General features: G+C 36.9%; 1 protein-coding gene across 2 annotated transcripts in view; it reads left to right on the top strand.

Moving 5' to 3' along the window:
- TBC1D5 (TBC1 domain family member 5) overlaps window positions 1-23,538 on the top strand; it is a 320,152-nt gene that overhangs the window by 75,493 nt on the left and 221,121 nt on the right. The window lies entirely within an intron of this gene.

The raw sequence follows: 23,538 nt of genomic DNA, 5'->3' as shown, positions 1-23,538 counted from the left end.
TTATCTTTGTCCTTCATTGTGACACAATACCATAAATTACTTTACTATATAAAGGCAAGCAAAGCTTCATGTAGCACACCTGAAAAGGTGAACTACTCGTTAGGCTCAACAAATAGATAAACTCTTATCAGTGATATTTTGTATAAGGAAAGTAAGTTAGCCAATTATATCTTTTTGCTTTGGAAGAAGTTTCATCTTTTTTCTTGCCTTTTTAAAACACAATGTTCTTTTTTATATTAAAATGCTATTATAAATCTATCCGTTAAATTATTTTTTTAAATGGAAGAAATGTGCTGGCCTTTAGAGTAATCTCTATGATAAGTTTTGGAACTTCTCTGGAATACAATTAGTCAAAGCATACTGTATCATTTGAAAAGGTGATACATGGGAAGATAATAGTCTTACCTTATGAAAACTACTGATGAGTATCAAGTGTATTTGACTTTTATTTTCATTTGGATTTGAGATTATTTGAATTATCTAAGTTTCTGGTTAAAAATATCAGGCAAGTACCAGCCAGCCTTATTTTTTCTGCTTGCGTGAGTGTGTATCAGAACTGAAGTAATAAAGTGGGAAGAACTCTACAAGCTCTGGAGATATTCTATAGGAATAAAAATCTTGAATGATTTGATCAGCTGTTGTGTATGCCCTGCACACGCAGTTGGTCATCAATTTATGTTTTGGGATGGTTTTATTAAAACGAGCTGCTGCTTCAGTAAATCATTGTAAAGATGCTAGCTTTGTATATGCTTTTGGGACCTGCAGCTTACCAATGCAGTCTCTCAATATAACATACGTATTCTGCTCACCAAGAGGCTGGGCTGAATTAGTTCCCCCCTTACAATGCAGAGTATTACCAAGACAGGAAGAACCAGAAAAGGGAAATAGTTCATCTTAGGTTCATGGTGGAGAAGAAGTAGAAGAGCAGAATTGTTTATGTCATATTGTGACGGTCAAAGGCAGGCCTGGTAGTAAAGAACTCTGGACAGTCTCTTTTAAAGAAGATGATGATGCACGTGACTGTTAGAATATGTTTGTCTTTCCAACTGCAACATCATCCTGCCTTTCAGGGACTTGGATGCCTGCAGCCTGCCTTTAGCATTTCTGCCTTGAAATCTGCTTCTTCTGGTGCACAAGAAGTTTTAATAAATTAGAATGTAGATAATGTCAAAAATTATATGAAAGATGTACTCGTGTTTTTGACAAAGTTGTAATGTTTGTTCTGATTTCATCTGCATTAATATTTGTTTAATATTTTAAAATTGTATTTATTTAAAGTGGATCCCCTAACAGCTTACACGTGTCTACTTGTTTTGATAGGCACTTCAGAGGCTTTGAACAAACTGACAGTGGTATTATTCTGAATGGCCTTATGATTGAGATGGCCACGTTCATCCATTTTTTACTTAAATGCTGGGAAGAGGTCATTCTCATTTATATCAGATTTTTCTTAGTTCTTTCTGGATGTGCTTTGACAATACAGTGGGTAAGAAAACAAACTTCCATCAACTGAGTTAAGGTGGAAACATATTTAGTATATCAGAAGCATTAATTTTTGAATTAATTTTGAAAAGTGGAACATTGGCAAAGCAAAACATTGTGACAGTAACAAGTAGTTGATCCGTCGGCCGCTGACAAATAGGATGCTGAGTGTGGGCCATCCTTTCTGTATGAATATGGCATCACACAAGGTCCAGTGTCACTTTCTCCTTCTCCTCTGCCTTGGGTCCTGTATCAATTTTATGATCACCTACAACCCCTCACAACTGAAAGGCTGAACATTCAAACTGCAAACTGTTCCCTGTCTCTGTCAGATAGGGGCCTCTTTGGGATCAGTTTCTGTTTTGGTTATTGAAGTGGCTTACATTGTACAGTTTTCATCCACTGGTTCCTTAAGAAGGTAAGTCTTACGTCTCTTATATCCAGTGGGATTCTGGTTTGCTGAGAAGGCTGAGAAACCTGAGCCTGCCCTGGTTGTGATAAAGGATTTGGAGGCACCAGAAAGATTGTGATGCTTAGCATGCTTACTGCTCCACAGCAGGAAGAGCTGTTGCTCCTAGGGAAAAGAAAGCTGTATGAGGTTTACTACAAGCAGGCCTAAGGTGCCTGAGAATGGGGGGCCAAATATGTTTGTCACTATTCTTTTAGAGTCCATAAGAAATTTACGTGAGCATGGAGAGAAGGCAGAAAGGAATGAAGGCAGTCTTTAAAGAGGGTGAAGCATTTTTTCCTGTACTGGTATGAGTAACTTTATCAGACGTGTCCAGTCTGTAGTTGGAAGGTAACACATTTTGTTCGGTGGCTCCCTTTTATTTGTACATGTAGGACTACTTCAAACAAGGGGTGAGGATAAACAGATGCTAAAGACATTTCAAGAGGTGACAATATACAAAGTTTATCACGGCAGGCTCTCATATCTTTACCACTGATGAATCTCTCTGATTCCCTGGCCAACTGGTCATGCATGCGTTATTAAATGCACGGCTTTCACATATCCATTTGCAAACCTAATGCACACCAATTGCACAGTGACCAAAGTCAAGTCAAGTCTTGATGAAGCATAAATACATAGTTTGAAAGATGTGATATTTGTTTCTGTAATTGCTCTGTGGTGCACAGCTTCAACCTTTGCATGAAGAGGTGGTAAAAAAGATGGGATGATAGCTCTTTGTTAATAAGGAGAATATAATTACAGTAGCTTAGTGCTTTTAAACCTGATACTCTGAATCTTGATATGCACTCATACAACTGATATGCCTTTGGAAACTTAATTTCACTTTACAGTATTTTGGGTGCTCATATGCTCAAAATGTTTTATAGATTGGTCCTACGGTTTGTAAGCATGTAACCTTATTTTCACAGAAAAAACTTTTGGGGGCAGTTTTTACTACCTTTCCATGTTGGTTACAAAGGCTTTCTTTACTAGTAAATGAGTGCAATGGTTTGTTGAGCTTGGCAGACAATGCTAGCACCACCAAACCCAAAGATTTTTTAATGTGCTGTTATCCTCACATCTCTAACCTGAGTGTTTTAAATGTAACTGACAGACAAAATTGAGTCAAATTCATAGTTAGAAATTTCTTAATAGGATATAAATTGTTAGTTTGGACTTGAATCCCTGTTGATGAAAATTGTGCTTCTAAAATGTTGCTATATTAGTTTATGCAAGGGATATCCCAGTGCTTTTACCTGAGGGATGTAGTGGTCAGATTGCTGTTATGCACTACAGAGAGCTCAAGGAAAGTCAGAAGTGCCTATCAACAAAATCATGTTCAAGAAATGTTACACTGCAGCCACAAATTTAAGGACTTCAGGTTGACTCCATCCTCTCTGATTAGCAACATCCTAACTCATTTTGAATCACTTCCATTTCAGATTTTTTGAGTGTGAGTCTCCGAGCTGTTAGAACTGGCAAAGGGAAATGTCAGCGGAGTTCCTAGGAAGCTGTCTTCAGTGTACCTTTTGTTTAACGTGCAGATTGGTATTAATGATGAGCACAAAGGGATGCATGAGTGTTGGCTCACCTGCAAGAGTTAGAATGCTTTCATGGTAACAGAAGAGTAATTCATAACTTTTCAAATCTAACGAAGTTTTAGTTGGGAATTTATTAGTAAAATGAATGGTACAGGTGCTAATGATATTTTTTTATGAATACAAAATCTCTTGCATAGCTTAAATGGAAGCAGTTAGAAGTTCCTTTTACTCAACATTAAGCCATGTCATATAGTGCCATCTTCTGCTCCTGGTTCTTCCCTGAAAAAGAGTACATGCCATATGCTATTCTGCATAACAGGTTTCCCTCTGTTCTCTAGCAACTGACAAAAACTGTAATGCTTCAGACTTAGTCTTCATATTTTCATTGATGGTGACCATAATGATGCCTCCTGAATACACACCTTCTTAATATAAAGGTATATAATATATACCTCCTTAATATATACCTCCTCAATATATAGCTGGACAAGCTTGAGGAGTGGGCCCATGTGAACCTAATGAGGTTCAACCAGTCCAAGTGCAAGGTGCTGCGCCTGGGTCAGGGCAAATCCAGACATGAGCACAGACTGGGAGAAAAACTCATGGAGAGCAGCCCTGCAGAGAAGGACTTGGGGGTTCTGGTGGACAAAAAGCTGATATGTGCAAGCAGTGAGCGCTTGCAGCCCAGAAGGCCAACTGCATCCTGGGCTGCATCACCTGCCAGCAGGTGGACAGAGCGGATTGTCCCCCTCTGCTCTGCTCTTGTGAGGTCCCACCTGGAGTGCTGCATCCAGGTCTGGGGTGGCCAGCACAAGAAGGATGTTAATCTGTTAGAGCAGGTCCAGAGGAGGGCCATGAAGATGATCAGAGGGCTGGAGCACCTCTCCTGTGTAGAAAGGCTGAGAGAGCTGGGGATGTTCATCCTGAAGAAGAGAAGGCTCCGGGGAGACCTCATTGCGGCCTTTCAGTACTTAATAGGGGCTTATAAAAAAGATGGAAAGTGACTTTTTGCTCAGTCAGATGATGACAGGACAAGGGGGAGTGTTTTTAAACTAAAAGAAGGGAGATTTAGAGGAAGGGAGATTAGAGCTTAGGAGGAAATTCTTCACTCAGAGGGTGGTGAGGCACTGGCACAGGTTACCCAGAGAAGCTGTGGATGCCCCATCCCTGGAGGTGTTCAAGGCCAGGCTGGATGGGGCCCTGGTCAGCCTGATCTGGTGGGAGGTGTCCTTGCCTATGCAGGGGGAGTTGGAGTTAGATGGTCTTTAAGGTCCCTTCCAACCTGAGTCAGTCTATGATACTGAAAGGACTGACTAATGATGTAAAAAGGCTTGCTGTGAGGCAACAATACTTGTGTGACATCTGAGAAAAACTTTACTGATTTTTTTTTCCCGTACATAGAGTTTGAAATACAACCATTGGAATTTGCAATGATGTTACAAGGAGCTAGTTCTAAATTTGTGTCCATCTCAGGCATGCAAGGGGTGCGGTATACAGCCTGTTTTGTCTAAGGCATAGGAGGTTGCTGGTGAGGTCTTTCGCTAAAGTGAGAGGGACAGGACTGAAAAGGGAGGGAATTGGTGAATAAACTATCAACAGTCTCCGTTAACATCATTGCCAAAGAGGCAGTCTGGCCAGCCAAAAGAGTTGTTTGCAACACACGTTTGCGTTGTAACTGGGGGAAGATTGGGAGGTTGTTTTGATACATTAATAAACACTGGCTTATTGCTTTTAAAAGTTTGCTTTTTAAGATTGCAACTAGCAACGTCCTTTGTGCTTAAAAGCATGCAAAGTATAGGGGGATGCCTAGCAAGCTCAGAAGAGCTTCAGAATACATTCATGCATGGTATGGAGGATGTCAGCAGAATGCTGAAGAAGTAAGATTATATCAGATTATATATCTGATATTATATATCAGATTATATCAGATTATATCATTATATTATTTGGCTGCATTGTATCCACCTTGCTCGCAGAATGTATGTTGCTAAGCTCTTCCTTGTAAATACTGGCAAAGAACCAAGTTTTCAGTTTCATTGAAGTCCACCCCAACTGTAGTAATTGTAATCTTGAAATTTCAGTATTTATATATTCATCAGGTGCACTTTTAGTTGTGATATTAAAATGTGGCAAATTGCTATTTCAGATATAGAGTTCGTATGCCTAATTTTTATTACAGCATATTCTGAGAGGATTCCTATTTCAGCTTGTGGCTGATTATTTTTAAGACTGTTTAAAATAAATTTAACATCTCCAGCTATGATTTGGAGGCCATAAAGACAGATTGTTCTCTTTCATAGAAATTTAAAAGGTTACTATTTTAACTATGTTAAGTGTCTGAGGTTGTAAAGGGCTAAAGAGAAGAAAGGTAAATGCTTGCTGCAATTTGTTCTCAGTTATTCTGAAAAGTGATGTCATTCACATCAGTTAAAGAACAGGTTGGTTAAAGGTGGGAGATGCCCCATCATTCAGGGCTCCTTGTTAGATCACCTGCTATTTAATGGCGTATGGTGACTGTGTTGGGAATGTAGGTGCCTTTCTAACTTCACATCTCATGAAATCTGTAGGGAAGGTGCTGAGATAAGATAGCTAACGGTAACAGTAATAGGCATTGATCATGTCTTCTGCTTGCTGTTGAGGTGGCAATTTAAGAATATGTCTCTTCCTAATGGCTAAATTGCGAGGAGCTCAGGAGTATCTGAACGTTAGGCATGAGAGACTTTCGGACCCAAGAAACCAGGTCTTTTTAGGTTTGGACAAGGAAGCCATGCCATCTGTAAAGATGAGTAGACTTCTGCCATGGATAGCAAAACAGAAAAGATCTGTCAGAAGTACAGGAACTGTAGTGTGCTCCCATTTCCTTCCCTACATCTTACTTTGTTTTGCATTGCATTACAGATTTTAAGCTCGTGTGGGCATTGATGACATACAGCAAAACCAGCGTTTATGTAGAATATATATACAGAGAAGAATGGCATGTACTCTTCTTGCTCATCCTTTGAGTTCTGTAGCAACAGTTCTCCATTTCATCATTGAAATAACAGTATTATTACTTTAAAAAAAAAAAAAACAAACACAAAACAAAGCAAACAAACAAAAAAACAACGCTCAACTGGTGAACATTTCTGATATGTACAAAAAGGGAGGGAATAAGATTGTAGGAGAAAGATGCACTAAAACATATTCACAGTTTTTAACCCCACTAAGGAAGAACTTGATTGTATAAACATAAGCTGTTTCCCCTCCCCAGTTCTGTAAATGTAAAGGGTTTCCGTCCACTCCCCTGACTTCTTTTTCTCCTCCATGTTTTAGATTTTTAAGTTAATTTCAACAATTTGGTAATGGGTAAAAATCACAGTGTAATAACATTTATTTTATTATTCTGTTTTGGAGTCTGTTTCTTATATAGTTGACTTCAGTACTTAGTGCTGTCTAATATCAATTGAGTATTTTAAGCAATGGCAATGAGGAATTTAATAAAAAATAACAACAACAACAACAAACACTTTGGCATCTTATGTCACTGAAATTTGATTTTCACCAGCTTAGAGTTTTACTCACTGTTCATGTATACAAGCTGAAATTAGAGATGCTGGAAGTTTGGAGGCTAAACTCTACCTTGACTTAATGCCTTGAACAGGGGTGGGGGGCCATTCCTCTTCCACATTTGATGCATCCTCAAGCAAAGGTATTTCTTCGGAGGTCTATTTTATTATTATTTTCATTGCATACTTTCTTCTTTTGGACTGTCTGAAATATTTTGTTTACTATTCACCCCATACTCCTCAAACCAAATTTAATGCTTCATCTATAGTGAGCACCCCACAGGAACACATGACTTACGAAAGGGACAAAATCAGCAGAAAAATAGGTGGTCTGAGCATTTATGCGTTAAATATGCATGTTAATTAGAAAAAATTAGAAAAAATATGAAAACAGATGTTACATAAATTATTTCAGTCTCAGGGTAGTAGTAACTTATACACTGACAATAACTTTTATACGTGCATATGTATGTGTATATCTGTTTCTGTATTTTGGAACATTTATGCAACTCCTACGTGGATAGCACTGGAAAAATAACTTCTAGTTTAGGTAGCACTTCTGAATTCCTCCTGCACTTGTGGCTGTTTTTCTCCTGTGCTGTAATATCCATTGCGTTCCTGAAAGAAAGTTCCTGAAAAAGGCACTAGCAACAGAGTGGGTCAAACCTTAAGACTCAAAGAGTGTATTTCATGTAACTGGTGCATGGAAAGAATATGGTATCTGATATATGGAAAACATTTTTTTCTGCATGGTAGTACTCTACTAGGAGGCTAAATTTTAAAAAGGAATTGCAGTCCAGTGTTTTATTCTCTCATCTATCCCGTTCTTTACTTCGGTCTGTTTTAGTTCTCCTGTCTGCTCTGCGATGGGCAGAAAAATTCCTAAGCCCTGTTAGCAGAGGGTAGCCCAGAAGCGAAAACTAAAATGTTGAGAATGTGTTAACTGAAGAGAGAATTTCTAAGTGGATATTCACGCTAGAATTCATCTGCTCTTAGTGTAGTTGTTTTGTCATTTTATGAAGAAGATGCTTCTGACTGACAACCAATTTTCTGAATATAAGTTCTGATATAATTTGAATAATTACATAATTTCTGTCCATGTTAAAAAAAAAAGACATATGTGCATATCACATTCTAATTATCACCACCAGAGACTGAAAAGTTAACTTCTCAGAAAATGAAGGCAATACAACATACAGTAAGGAGAAGTGTTGAAAAATAAAGACCTGTAGCCTTCTGTAAATTTTCAGATAATTATTTCAGTATAACATTTTGCTTTTCTAGCTTCATAGGTTTCATATTCTTTGAAACATTGCGAGTTTCTGTTTTGTGTGTTGTTTGTTTTTCTTCTGTAAAATCTAGCGCATACAGTGGGAAGATAAAAGGCTGCAAGAAGTAGACAATGAATTCTGGAAGACGAAGGATAACAATATTTCTAGCAGATTGTTAGTATTGAAGAGTTTTTTTAAAATAGTGTTCAGGGTATGCAATTGCTATTCTAGCAGATGCGTTATGCTAGTAAATGTATGAGAATGTGGTACTATATGAAAATGAATTACAGAAAACTATTAAGAATCTTATTTATGTCTTGAAGAGGAAATATATTACCATAAATCCTACTTTATACCAATAAATTGTGTTGCTTGCACAGAATTACATAAACAAGAAAAAAATCACTGATGTGTTAATCCTTCACTGCACATGTATTCATTCACATTGCAAGAGTCAGATCATATGGGGAGAAAAGGAAATTGTATAAAAAGGAGTAAAGTTGTTCCAGCTGTGTATCTTGAATTTTCTGGGGAAAAAAAAGTACTTTGGAAACTTAAATATTCGGTATCGAACCCATAGCAGTGATGACTTTTAAGGCCTGATTTGAACCACCTTTAGTTTCTGAGCTGATGTCACCTCTCCTTTGCTAGTTTTGTATCTTTTTGTTGGATCAGAGGACTCTGAGATAGTAGAAGGATGAAATATATTTCTCAAATGGGAACTATTTCATTTCAGATGCCTGACTAGCTTTAAGACTGGCCAGTTCAGAATTTAAACTCTTTAAAGTCTGAATTCACTGCTTCTCTCTACCTCTGAAACAAAAAATAAGATCTTTAAATTATCCTTAGCTTTTTCTGTAGGTCAGTTTTGATAATTTTAAGAAAAAATCATTAGCACTAGTTTGTCTTCTTGTAAGACCCATAGATGGAAATGATAAAGTCTTCTGAGTCAAAAGATGTGAGAACTGATGCTCATAAGGTATTTTGGCTTTCAAACCTTTCTGTGATTATGTTTTTATTATAAATTTGGAGCATGAAGGTATGCATTCTGTGAAAACTTTATGAATTCAATTTATGGCTTATTGAATAGCTAGAAAATGTTATGGTTCTTCTCCTTTTCTTTCGTTGTGTTTCAGTAATTCCCCCCCAAAAAATTGCAGAGATCTATACATGCTGATATCCAGACTGGTTTTGCCCAGTGACATATGCTTTAGAGTTTTCACGCTTATAAAGAAGATGATGACCGCTAACACTTTGGACACTTGAGGGAGGAAAAAGTCTCTGATTAATATATATTATATACACACACATATATATGCATATGAAAGTTTCATTTTCATAATACAATTGTAGTAGTAAAGACGATCCTGTTTGCAGTACAGTGTGCATATCTATTTTATGCAGTTCTTTTCTATAGATTTTCATCCCACGCATATTAATAAACCTCAAGGTGCTTCCCACCTCAGCAGTATTTATTAATATGACAGCTTCAAATAATATAACCATATTTATTGGTATTTATTAATATGACTGGCATTTTTAGATAGGGCAATTCTCTTTCACTTTTCTGGGAAAAATGCAATTTTGTAGGTATGTGCTTCCATCTGTCAATACTAGATGATTCAGAATTGAAGGAATGTTCCTTGTGTTTGAAACAGAAGGCAGTGAGGCTTTTGGCTATAACTTATTTTTTGTTGTAAATTTGTTTCATGGTTTCTGGTTGGCTTCTGAGAGATTTCTGTCTGGTGCAGCAAAAAAAAATAATAATCTTGTCATAGAAAACTCTGCTTTGGTTGACAGACGTGTGGGAGCGCAGAGGTATCATTCAGCAGCTTTAGGTTGCAGTACCTATTGCACTCAGTGAAGATAAAGATTGATTTTGATTGCTGTTGAGAAAGGTGTTACTGTAGTCTGCACTGCTGAAAATATGCTCTGAAGCGTTCTGTGCTAGTTGACACTTGGAAAGAGCTATGGGTGATTGCAGAGGGGTCTGTATGACAGAGCTGTGGTCTCTGAAAGCTGATGGATATTATAGAGCCTCTTACAGAAAGCCACTGTGCAAGGTTGAATTCCAGAGATGTGTGGGGATGGTAGAATGTTATTATGGCTATTGAGGAGCCAGTATGTGAGCTCCTTTTTCTGTGCTGTATCTTAGAAGAAGCTTTTTGCCAAACATTTTTCTTTCAAGAATTACATTTGTAGTATTTTTTTCTCATCCTTTCTTCAGGGGAGTAGTAATAGCTGTGATGCAGTATCTCACTGTCTCTTTTGTGTGCATATATGCTTGTGTGCAAATTACATATGGTAGGAAAAGGAAGCCCAAGAAAGTGATACAGAATATATAATATACAGTGATAAAGCATGTTATCTGAAATTATTTCCTATGGCAACTGATGCTGTAGTGTGGTACTTGTCCAGAAGGAGAATATAGAGGAACATTGTTTTTACTGGGGAAAGTTTCATCATGTCCAAGGAGAAGGGTTGCAAAGACCGTTTACATCCTGAAATTCTGACTTCCTCAGACTTAGCCCATAAGCCCACTTAGCTTAGCCCATCGCCTTTTTCCTCGATTGCTGCAAAAATATTTGGAGGAATTTTTCAAGAAATGTGGGTTTCCAAAAATAATTTTTGTAATGTGTTGAGTAATAGATTATATATTCCTTGTTTCTCTGAACCTTTAATATTTTGCTGACTAGCCCAACAGGAGGGAAAGCTATTGCAGTAGTAACATAGCAAGAGAAAGATGGCAGGAGATAGTTAAAAATGTTTCTATTGCTATGAACAATGTACAGCAAGTATTACAGAGGCAGGTGCATCAGGCACTGTGTTTCAAAGACTTTCTTTAATATGTAATCTGGTTCGCTGTACTTGCTTACAGTTTACTACAGAAAATTTGTCAGAAATACACTTGGCCTCTAATGAAAAAATAAAGTATATACACTAAGTGTAACAGTGTAAGATCTGCTGTTTTATGGCATATTAGCCATTTGCAAAGCATCATCTTATTCCATATTTTTTATTCCATATTATTCCATACTCAAGTAGCATCAGGGTCCGTAGCTCTTCAGTATCGTTATTTTTAGGTATTTTTTCACCATCATTCATGTTGCGTAGTTAATATGGAGGATAACACATTTTACAGTGTTCACATTCCAGTGCATGGTAAAACATGTTTAAAGCAGGCCTAAAACTAATAATGCATAAATTACAAACATCACAATAACTTTACCACTCCTCCTAATTGGGTACTGGAAGTTACATATCTGGAGACAAGGGAGAAAGAATAGTGCTCAATACCAGGTAGGTAAATAAGATTAAATGTGGAGTTGAAACCACTTTTATGAGCAGTTAACCTCGGTATACATCATTTTGTAAAGACTTCTGTTTAATCACCAAGTTAGCAGTGAAATATTTTCTTGCTGTAGGCAATGGATGCATTGCATGGATGGTTTTGTCTTTCAAGCACAGTACCTCACATCAAAAAGCAGATAATACTGGGTAACAGTAGAACAATAGTTGTCAGATGTTTCTTGGAATGGGCAAAAGTATAGATTTGTCTGCTTAAGAATGAAAGTCCTAGGCTGGTTAATATTTGTACTTAGAAATCTTGAAGTGCTTTACATTGGTGAATGTTTAATCATGCTGTGGGATTTCACTGAGGACTGTAGTTCACCTTAGGAACTGATCTGGAAAAGGACCTTAAATGCCAATTAAGCATTTCCTTTAGTTTCTGAAGCCTGAACTCTCAAAACTAAATTTTCTGAGTTTGCAAACTCAGCTTTTGGTTGTTACAAGTGTGAACACTCTCACAGACCTGGGACTGAATCAAGGTCTTATTTGTGAAGCTAAGATGAATGGCAGAAAAATCAGAATGACAACACCAGCTAAAGGGTGATCCAGGTTAGGATTTATTTCTCCCTTGGGTCACCAGTACTGTAGCCGCTGGAGAACGTGTGCTTGTAGTGTCTGCATGAGCAAGTAACCAAGTTTCCTCTTCTGTGGTCATCCTTGTGTCAAAGCTAATGTCATCTAGAGGAGGACTGGCCTTTACTTGTGACCTCTGGATCACTGTTAGGCTTTTCTTAGCCCAATTGGTCTTTGTCACTATGTCCCTTAATGGGTCGCTGGGGTGTGAGCTATCTACATAGAAATCATGTGAAAAATTAATTCCTTAACTGTTACGGGTGTTCTGCAGCAAAGGACTCTTAAAGTACTCTTAAAAATTCTGGCATCTTGATTTTCATAGCTAAGTTACAGCTTCTGTGCTGCATAGTAACATTAGGTAATTAAACCATCCCTAAGGCTGAAATTCAGGGCCTGAACATTGCAGAGATCCATACAGCAGAATGTCATAGCCAGAGAACATGGGTCAAGTTATAGACATTTTTAGGGTTGGCTTTTTCATTCTTACACTTTTGCCCATAGCCAAGTAGAAGGGGGGACAGGGGGAAGGGGTGTTGGGGACAAAACCCATCAAAGTGATGGGGTTACTCAGGGTGCAGGAGCTGTGGGTGAGGCTGGAGCAGGCCATGGGTGAGCTGCCCGGCCACAGGGTGCTGGAGGCAGCTGCAGGCCTCTGGCACTAAACAGCTGTCCCTGGCTCACCTGCTGTCCCAACTGAGTTTTTTGTTTTGTTTTGTTTTGTTTTTGTTTTTGTTGTTGTTGTTTTTATCCTAGGGACTTGAAAGCTCTGACATTATTTCCTCTCTCCTACTGCATTCAGCGTCTTACGGACATGGGGTGTTCACAGGATTAGCTGTTAATCTCTTTCCTCCTTTTACAGGCTTTAAAATGTTTTTTTTTTTTTTCCTTTTTCTTTTTCCTGGGGAGGGTTCTTTAAAAAGTATGTGACATTAGTTATTGTTATGTCCCTTTAAAGGCACAGAAAAAGGCATCCAAATTTTTAAACTGTCTTTTCTTTTGTAGACAAAGTCTCTGCATTTGGCTGTAATTTTGCTTTTTTTCTAAATATCCTCTTGAAATGGAGAAAGTTTTTTTTTTTTAAAGTAACAATTTTTGTATTTTTCATATGATCAGTTGATCTGTTTACATAGTAATCTCTTTATTAATAAAGTGATTTTTAGTGCATATTGATTATGAAGTTAGACAAATGTAAAGCACCACAATCAGTACATTCCTACACTGTGAAAAAGTAGAGATGTTAAAACAGTTTCATACATGTAAACATACATAAGTGGGATTTGTTGCAAACAAATGGAAATGGATGTGATTTTAAGTGTGTTTTTTTTTAATTAATTTTTTTTTTTTATTTTAACAGCATTCACATCAATGGAAGCATTCCTGTTTAAATATGCTGTTTTTATTATGCTGGAGTAATCATAGTGGCTTTATTATTATCAGGATATTTTACTTCTGATAATTGGGGGGAGGTGTTTATATATATAAAAACATATTTTTCTCTAATCTGATCTGATAATCCAATTTCCATTGTTAGGTGCAGATGAAAAAGAATTTTGCACTGGTAGGGGTTCTAAAGCCTTGACACTGTTTTAATCTGATAACGAATGGCTTTAAGTTCATGTTCCTTCAGTTGTTGGCAACAAATCTAAACCTGTGTTTTTTGGATTTATGAGGATAAGTCCTTCTTTGGCAATCTTGTAGATTCTCAAGAGAATAGTTAAACAGTGATTAATCATTGTTTCTTCACTGAGTGTGCAGAAAAGAATGGAAAAGCTGCATTTCACACTTCTGAAGCAATTAATCCCCATGATCTTAGCCAGGTTTGTCTTGTAGATAAGTCGGGATACAAAACTGTACCTAATTTATCAATGTATGCATGCCATAAAGTATAAAACACACAATTTATTTCATATCATTTATAGTCAAATGTAAAAAAAGAGTGACTTTGCCATATCCAAGAGTGTTTCTTACATTACCTTCATATAAACTAAGTACCAGAGATTACAATGGGATTCCTGTTTATTGTGCACATCTGGTGCAGTCACTATGCATTTTCTCATTCACTTGCTGGCATTTTTAGTGATTGTGGCATAAATCACCTTGCTAATCAGAAACATAAGTGACGGGAAGTCATCTCCTTTTTTTGAACAATGGGAAAAAACATATGGCTTCTTAGACAGGACTTGGCTGTTATACTATTTATGTGGCATTATATTCTGTATTTAGAATTTCATATTAATTGCTGTGGTTTGACTGAAGGCATAGAATGCCCTGTGTTTTTGGTCAAAGTATTTCTTTTATGATCTACTCATGATGCCTTCCACGCTGTTGTATTTGTGGGTATCAACAGTGGAGCTAAATATGCAGCTTGTATTTTAAAATGTGATAAAATGTTTTCAAACACTTCTTAATCAATATGAAATGGGGTACTGTATGTTCTGAATGACACCATATAATAAAAAGTTGTTATAAATTATGTGGCATAGAAAACAAGAGAAAGAAAATTTTGTCCTTATAGGGAATATGTATTCTCTAAACTTCTGTTCCTGCAAAGTATCTGTCACTGGATTTACCACAGGATATATAAAACCAGTAACTGTTTGCAAGGTTGTGTGAAACCAGGTTAGGAGGTGAGACTGGTAGATTTTGTGAAGGAAGCTTATTGATTATTGTGGTCCTGAATTAAAATTCCCTGTGCGATAAAACATATGATAAGATGCTAAAATTATATTAACATGTTGGGAAGATAATTACACCCAAAAGCAACTCATGTACAATCAGTTTTGTGTTTCTAGTTCCCCTTTCTTACATGAATATTTTGCACTTCATTTTACGTCACTTATTTTGTGATCTATGACAGCGATTACTCTGTAGCCAAATAGTTTATTATTAATAATAATAATTATAAGGAATTTCTGATAGCCTTTTGAAAGAGCCTATTTATTCGTAGCCAATGGCTAACCATTTTATTTACTATTATATTATTTCTTTTAAATAATTAATTAAACATGAAACCTAAGTCAGTAGTGTTATTGACCAAGTTTCTCCAAACAATTTGGAACTCACTACTATTGCATAGTATTGGTATATACTAATTCCTGAATTGTCACGGGTCTGTCTTTCTATATCTAAAACCAGATCTTTATCTCAAGAGACTCTTCAATAGTCACAACAAATACTGTAACTGACGTGAGTAAGACTTGTATGTCAGGCTCTTGAAGACGGGGGAGGTAAACAGGATGGAAATAGTGACCATCCCAAATGAGCACTTATTACTAGTAATACCTCTCTGGCAATGCAAAATCTGCCTCAGTAATACTAAAGAAAACAGATAATGGGAGAGTGCAGAGTAATGCTTGTAATGCACTCATTAGAGCAAAGAAGCACTCATTAAGCCTTATAGCTGAGGTGTCCATCTTCTTGGCTTGGTTACAGGCCTAAGTGCACACCTGAGAGACGCTACTTTTGAAAGCTCTGTCAGAAAATATGCTTTTGCCCAAGTATTTGGCCTGTACTGGGAATTGTGCAAAATCCTGAGAAGGTAACCTGAAATTGACTTAATGTCCGTAAGAGAAATTCTACAAAAATAGGAGAACTTCTGAAATAAACGGACAGCACAACTCCTTAATAGTTTTAGCAGCTGCTCAGTGCAAGTTTTCTGTTGTTTCTTTTGTCATCTTACATACTGGAACTGTCATTTCTTTACAAGATTTAGAATTTGGTGTATAAGTTTATCAGGCCAGATTTTTCGGAATGACTGAAAACGTCAGTGCCCCAAAGCACCAAAAAAAAAAAAAAAAAAAAAAAGCAGCTCTGTCAAATGTCTCATTGAATCTGATTTCCTTAAATACTGAATTCTTTTATGTTCATTTTCACTCACTAAAAAGAAGGCTGGTGGTGTGCCAGGTAAGATGCGGATCTTTGCCCAGCGATGTTACGGCATGAGAAACCATTGATTGAACTTAGTGGCTGTTGAACTTTCTTTTTACGTGTAGATTCCCCAGAAATGTTTCAGTGGACCCTTCTGTGCACCCACACATAGCCAATTTAATTGAAGACAGGTTCAATTTTCCTGGTGTGGTCCTGTGTTAGCATTTTAGTTTGGATCAGGAATGTATTTTGGAAACAGATTGTCCTCAATGTGCTCGTGTTCATAATGCAGAGTAGTGCCAGACTTTGGAAGACTGATTTCTTTTGGATTAAACTAAATCAGAAGTTGCACACCAGAAGGGTGTAAATGAACTTCTTTCACAATGGCTGACCACTTGCTGCTGTGGGTCCACCTTTTGTGAGTCTCATAGAACTAGTTGATGGCACTGTAATGTTTTACAGGGCTCAGACTGGTAATCAGGCTTCAGCAGGTAATAAATATACCTGTCATTACGTATTTTTAATGATGCAAACCGAGCTGGTGACATAAAGTTTAGTTACCGTGTTTGTGTATTAAGTGACCTGCAAATTGATCTGTTCTCCTTTGACAATGTCCAGCAGTAAAACTCATAAATGAGTATAAAGTGTAATGGTGGAAGGCTGAGAGGGAAAGGATGAAAGGGATGCTTAAGGAACTGTAGGATTGTAAGGGATAAAGCCCTTTTAGGATAAATATAGTTCAGTATTTTCACAGGTTGAACTCCTGTAGACCAGTAGTTTTTAAGGGAAATCTGTTTCATTCACTTGCAGGGTGAGAGAGTGGAGAGAGTTTTTTGCTTTATGCTTGTAGTCTGGCAATTTAGAAATTTTCTGTTGGAAAGAATTAGGTGAGGTGTAAGCTGCAGAATTACAGTTTAAGGCTCTTTGCAAAACTGATAAAGGTAGAATTCCCTTCTTTGCCTGAAAAAAACAAAATAACTTCAGCCCAACACAGTGTCAGAAAATACTGTGTTATGAGTCGCATTCTAATGAAACAAATTTTAAAATTCCAGTCAATGAGTTGCAAATTCATTAGCAGAAACAATTTAGGAAGTTCACTTCCTTTGATAAATAGTCACAAACAACTCAGGAGAGGGTTAAAGAATGTGTTTAGATAAATTCATTCTCCTTCTAATGAGGAGGGTGGATAAAATCATTTACTTCATTTTAATACAGTTATTTAAAACTTAAATTTTGAGTTTACAACCATCTGTCTCAAGGGCTAAGCTCACTATAAACTATTATAATCATTTAAATAAATAGAGGAAAAAACAATCCGTTCAATATGTTGAATCAATATGTCATGCTTTGAATATCTATATAATTTTCCTCACATTAGGATCCGTGGCACATGTACAGTACAATATGGTCTATAAATAGACCTGGAAAGAACAGCACAGTATCTTGGGCTATGGAAGGATAGGAGCACTCCCCAGAACTTAGTGGCTGGTTTTGCCTAGCAGCAATCTTCTGCTGTAATGAGAGCATGATTCAAAACCTAACCAACTCCAATTAAAGGAAGATAAATTTTAATGGCTATAAGGTAGTGGAGCATATCTTTGTAACTTTTTGTGGCCACCACAAGAACAGTATTTGTTTGATACCTGCATTTCATTCCCTGCTAGGGCTGGGGATTAAAAATACTTTTTCTGCTCACAGAAGCACTGTTCAATGTTTTTTTTTTTCAGTTTGAAACCACTGAATTGTGCAGTGTTCTCGTCCAGTTCTCTTGGTCAAATTAACTAAGCAAATACTGCTAGATGAGTCTGTGCTCATTTTCAGTACATAACACAACAGAGTTTGTGTGTTATAGTGTACATATTCTAATTGTTTGGAAAATACGGATTGGAGCATAAGCTATAGACGTGCTCAAAGTTAACTAGCTCAGGAGTGCTGCTGAAAAAAAAACAAAGAGAAAAGTGATGGATGGGCATGGGTCAAATTTGTATAATTAAGGCTCTGAAAGATGTTTGTGCTGCCTAAATTGTAAGTCAGCTTTGTCCGCAATGGAAAATTTTCATTGTTTTTAACTGCAAAGGAATTATTTAATGGTTTCTAAGTAGCGTCAAAAACTGTATTATGAAAGTATGGTGAGGACATGGTTATTGTAAAAATAAGTGGCTTATAATATTTAAGAGATTCAGTACATTTCAAATGTAAATTTTGCTTGCATAATACAAGTATGGTCTAAAACTGTATGTAAAGAGCACTATCAGAATCTGTGTAACTGAAAATACCAAACTGGTAATTGTGAATTGCCCAGTACTTTTATCATTTAGGAAGGGTAAAATTATGACTATGCAGTGAGTGAGCAGCAGAAGTAGAGTAGGTCCTACAGCACGTTCTGGATCTAGGTCTGGGATTTCAATTTATTAACTATGTAAACAGAGAAGCTGCCATGTTCTGAGTTATGCAACTAGAAATCCCTTGAGGGCTTGTAGTGACATCAAAAACTATTAGAGGTTTGGTTTTGATGTCACTAGAATCCCCTGTTAATGTTGTGGTCCAGTCATTCATCTGTATTTGTGCAGCAAAAAAAAATATGGTGAGATGGATGGATGAAATTTGTCTTCTGTTGCATACTGTATAAATCACATACCATCTCACGGATACTTAAAAGGAAAAATGCATTAGTTCTCAGTAGCATTGTGCCCTGCTTTCCTACAGTTCAATCTAAATTAAAGCAAGTCAAATGCACGTTGGTGGTGTGGAAGTGGAATGTTAGAATTAGAAGAGGATACTGAAAAAATCTGGATTCTGATTTCACATGTATCGCTGAGTTGGGGTGTGAGTCTGTAATAGCAAACTCTCGATTGAAACCATACTGAAATCCTCGTGTGCCCAGTGCGTTCCACGTGAACACAGAAAAGCAAAATGTTCCATATACGTGGAGTATTTACACCGATGAAGCCTTGGCATATGGTTGTGGGTGTCACCTGGCATCCTTGTGCCTCACTTTCTTTATCTATAAGCTGAGGGAAATGCTCTGCAGGGTATTTCAACTCAGCACTATTCAGAAAGCATTTTGGTTTACATAAATTTAAGAGTATTAATTTCTGAAATACTAGTCTGTTGTTGAGTGGCGAGCACTGTTGAGCACTTAGTATCCAAGTACTAGTCAGAATGCAAATATTTCAGTCTTAGCATGCATTTTAGATTGCTAATGCAGTAATAGGTACTGTACTGCATTAATTTTAGAAAAACTTCAGCCACTTGTGTACTTGGAACCTTTCTTAATGCTGCTTTTTGTACTGCTTTTCTGCATTTTATTCATATTTCTGTCCTTTTCTTTATGATGTTAGTATTTAATGAAAATGGAGTCATCTTTTAAGATAGATTAAATGCCTGCATTTTCTTCCATTGCATGGCTAAGGCAAATTGCATGCTTTTACTCTTGTATTCAAAATTCTACAAGTAAGTAAAATGTAAAAATAGGTTGAGTTTTCTAGACGTTCTTTAGTTTCTTTGGCTTGATAGCGAAAACATGCATTTGTTTAGCTAGATCTATTCAGACTTATGCATGCTAAGAACCATTGAAGGCTGAAGTCTGTATGTAATTTATTTTCAGTATGTAGTGTAAACTGTTGTGCTGTATATACATTTTATATTTATGTCAGAAAAGGGTTGCAGAGGGGTACTTTAAAACCACCTTTTCGGCTCTAAATAGCTATTGTGTACATATGGTAAGGTACTGCTGCTTAACAATTAGTAACTGCTTTGATGAAACTAAATTACATGTTTAAGTTCCCATCAGGAAGTCGCTTCACATATCTGTATTAATGTATTCAAGGCTCGAGAAGGAAAGTTAATTTTCCAGCTTAAATATTTAATTCAAGCTTAAAATTTAGTCTGTAATTAGAGCTCCCAAATGGCAGGAACATGGAGTATTTGTCCATTTTAATTAGATTGTTGTTTACCTATTAATTATATATCATATCTTGTCATATAGTTTTGATGGTAACAGATGGTGCTAGGAGTTAGTAAGGGTTTGAACAAAATAAGATTTCACATGATTTATTAAGTTGCACTTTATTAGTGAGTGGTCTGCTTTCGTCAGGTTATTCTGTGGAATAAGAAGTTCGAAACATTTGACTAATTTTGGTGATTACTCTTTATGTGCTCTATGGAAACACTGAGCTTAAAGAACAACTCCAAAAAGTGCATTCTTTCTGTTTAGAGGAAGATTCAATACTCTGTTTCTCAAAAGTTATAGCCTGTTAGGCTACCCACATGACAGTAAGATTAAACCTTTTTTTTTTCTTTTTTTTTTCCCCTTAATTCTCTACATAGATTTTTCAAAAGCAGTGTATCTTTTAACTGCAGAGCGTACTGTCTGGAGCAGTTGTAGAGGTGAAAGACATGACTTAATTGTAAAACTGTTGGCTTCTGCACAAAAACTTTGGTTCATTTTAACTAGATTCGTTAGTCTTCTGTGCAATATGTCTGTCTGTCTAAGGATGTTTTAATGGGATTAAAGCAGGGCAGCCCACGCTGTAAGCCATACACAAACTGATGTAAATTGTACTGTACCTAACCTGTGATATTTTGGGGTTCTAATTTAAATACTCATTTCTGAGACCTGGGACAGAAGAAAAGAAAAACTGGAGTGAAAGTAAGGAACGTCTCTTCTGCATTTTGAAAGATTTAAAAGAGAGAGAGAGAAAGCCTGAAGACTTTCAAAGAAAAATAACGTATCAAAAATTTTGGAGCTTCTAAGAAATGACAGGGAATGGAAGTGGGCATTTGACAGAGGGAGGAAGTTAGGAAGTTAAGAGTGTAAGTAGTGAACAAGATTGCATAGTACAGGTTGAAACAAGTATTTGTTGGTTTAAAAAAAAAAAAAGCTTTAAAAGATACAGTAGATGTGTGCATAACGTGTTACACGAACAGTGTTTGTAAATGGGCAGTGGCATTTCCTGTGTGGATTTTGCACAGTGAAATTAATCAGCAGTGGAATTCAGTGGTGTGGTATTTGTTGGTGATTTAGTAGTGAGCTGAGAGTATTTGAGCTTTAAAACCTACCTTATCGCATATGATTTGAAATACTCTTCTTTTGATTACCAGAGGGAAGAGAGCAGAGACAAATCCATTAAGTTCAAGTCAATTCAGAAGTACTGTCTTACAAATAAATAAAACTTTGTTGTTGTCGTAGGCCAGTCTTTCTCTTTTCACTGGTTGCTTTCATGGGACCTTGATAGTTTAATCCCTTTGAGGTATAATATACTTGAATAAAAGAAGATGCTTTTCCTGTAGTCCTTTTATTAAGCTAATTCTCTCTTCCTTCCTCCTTCCTTTTGTCCCCTTGCCAAGTTAAAAAAAAACATGCACGATCATCAATAACTGTACCTGTTTTTTGACATTTACCATCTCTTTGAAGCCATGGTCAGAGTTTTGCTAGTGAAAAGTAAACAGATGGCCGCAGTACACACACCGATTTCAAGGCTTGCTTCAGTGGGCGACTTGACAAACAGTAGATCTACAAAGCTGCCTTCTTGTTCTGGCACTCGCGTTGTCCACACACCAGCAGCAACAGATGCTTGATGCTGACACCACTTCGTTTTTCCCTATGTAACTTTGGTCGCATACTCCAAGTTGGATTCGCCGTGACCTCTGTCTCGTTTCGTAATTGTCCCTATCAGCGTGGTTGCTACCTTAAAAAGTATTGATAAATGCGTCTGTGTTCAAATCGACTGGAGGTGGGGGTGAGTAGGGGGAGGTGTTTGGGAGTGTGTATGCATCTTGGATGTGTTCCCAAGCCTAGGATCATTTTATCACCACCTACATCTAAAAAGAACCACTATGCTGAAATTGTGCAGTTTGATTAGCTAGGAAAAGCTAAGTGACTTGGCCTATTGCCTCATGTATGTGTGAAAAGATTACCTTCTGAAAATGTGACCTTTCGTCCTCCTTTGCTCAGATACTGGATTTTTCCTGGTGATTTGTAGAACTGTGTTAATAGCAGAAAACTGCATTCAATTGTTAGCGACTGAAATATAAGTGATTACAAAAACATTATCACAAGATAGTACTAGTAAAAATATTCCACTTGCTGAGTTTGCACCATCAGAATTTATTTATACATTTTATGCAAAAATACAGGGTTAATTTTTTTATTCCTTTGACCCTGTGTATCAAATGTGATAAAATATGCTATCCTGCAGCTAAAAGCAGATGGAAAAATAAATTGAAGAGCAGCATTTAACTGTAGTCTTATCCTAGTTCATATAAAAATATTACAAAAATAAAACAGAGACATAACTGGGTCATTGAAATGTTCTTTAAGAAAGGCTGATTACGCAACAAAATTACCCCATTTTAAAGACTGTGGTTCATAACATTCCTTAAAAAAAAAAAAAAGATTTTGAAATATAGTAGCATGAATTTTGATTTTTTTTTTTAATAGTTTATACTCTTTGGAGTCTATCTTTCATTGAGAAACTGTGTTTGTTTGTTTTGGAATGTAATAAAAGTAGAGTGTTTGCATTAAGGCTTTCTTATGGCCATTTGAGAGTTTTGAATCAATGCTTCCAATTTATTGCAGTGCCCAGCAGGGCTTCTGCTTTAGTTGTTACCTTTCTTTGGAATATCACTGCCATTTATAGCTTTCAGGATAATTCCATTTCCATGTTTGACTTTATAAATAGATTTTGAAGGATAAAGTGCAAAACTGACATTTCCACTAAAATATGTTGGTGTGGATTCTTTGGTAGTAAATGCAGCCAGTAGTGACACACTGTGATTTCTCAGTTCTTGACCATTTCATCAGGTCTGCCTCAGGTATCATACTGAAGAGCATTGAATCTCCCCAATGAGTGTACCTGCTGCTCTCCTTGATTGCTGAAGCAACTTTGGGCTCTAATTTTAGTCTGTAAAGTTTCATTTGACTTAGACATCTTAAAGCAGACTGAATGAAGCAGTGTGAATAACCCTGGGAGCAGAAACCTGAACACCAGATCATCATGGAATAGCATCAGAGTGAGGGCCATTGTTTATGAAAATGCAGGGTTGACATAAGAGAGGTGGGATTCTTACAAAAAGGACTGCAAGAAAGAAATCAAGATATGTAGAGGATGAGTAATAAGATGGCATTCATCAAATAAGCAGCCTTCATCGGTGCATGTATTACAACAGACCTAGTTGGTTCATAAGACTGTGTGGGAGAAATGGCTCAACCTAAACTAATCACGTTGGAGATGTTAATGCTATTACCTTTGATTTCATAAAAGACACTGCTTTCTCTGTCTTGCTCATCAGTAAACACGCTATCCACACCATCCCGTGACAATGATTGGGCGATTCATACAGGGTAAGCATTAAAATACCAAAGTAAAGAAATAATCTGCTGCCAAAGCATAGTTTTTCTGGTACAGAACAGTCAGGTTGCAATTCATCTGGAAGAAAACCGTGTCTTCATTGAA

Source organism: Cygnus olor, chromosome 2 (genome assembly GCF_009769625.2).
Source record: "Cygnus olor isolate bCygOlo1 chromosome 2, bCygOlo1.pri.v2, whole genome shotgun sequence".
Classification (NCBI taxonomy): domain Eukaryota; kingdom Metazoa; phylum Chordata; class Aves; order Anseriformes; family Anatidae; genus Cygnus; species Cygnus olor.
Note: the sequence above shows the minus strand (reverse complement) of the source record. Positions and strands in the feature narration are given on the sequence as shown.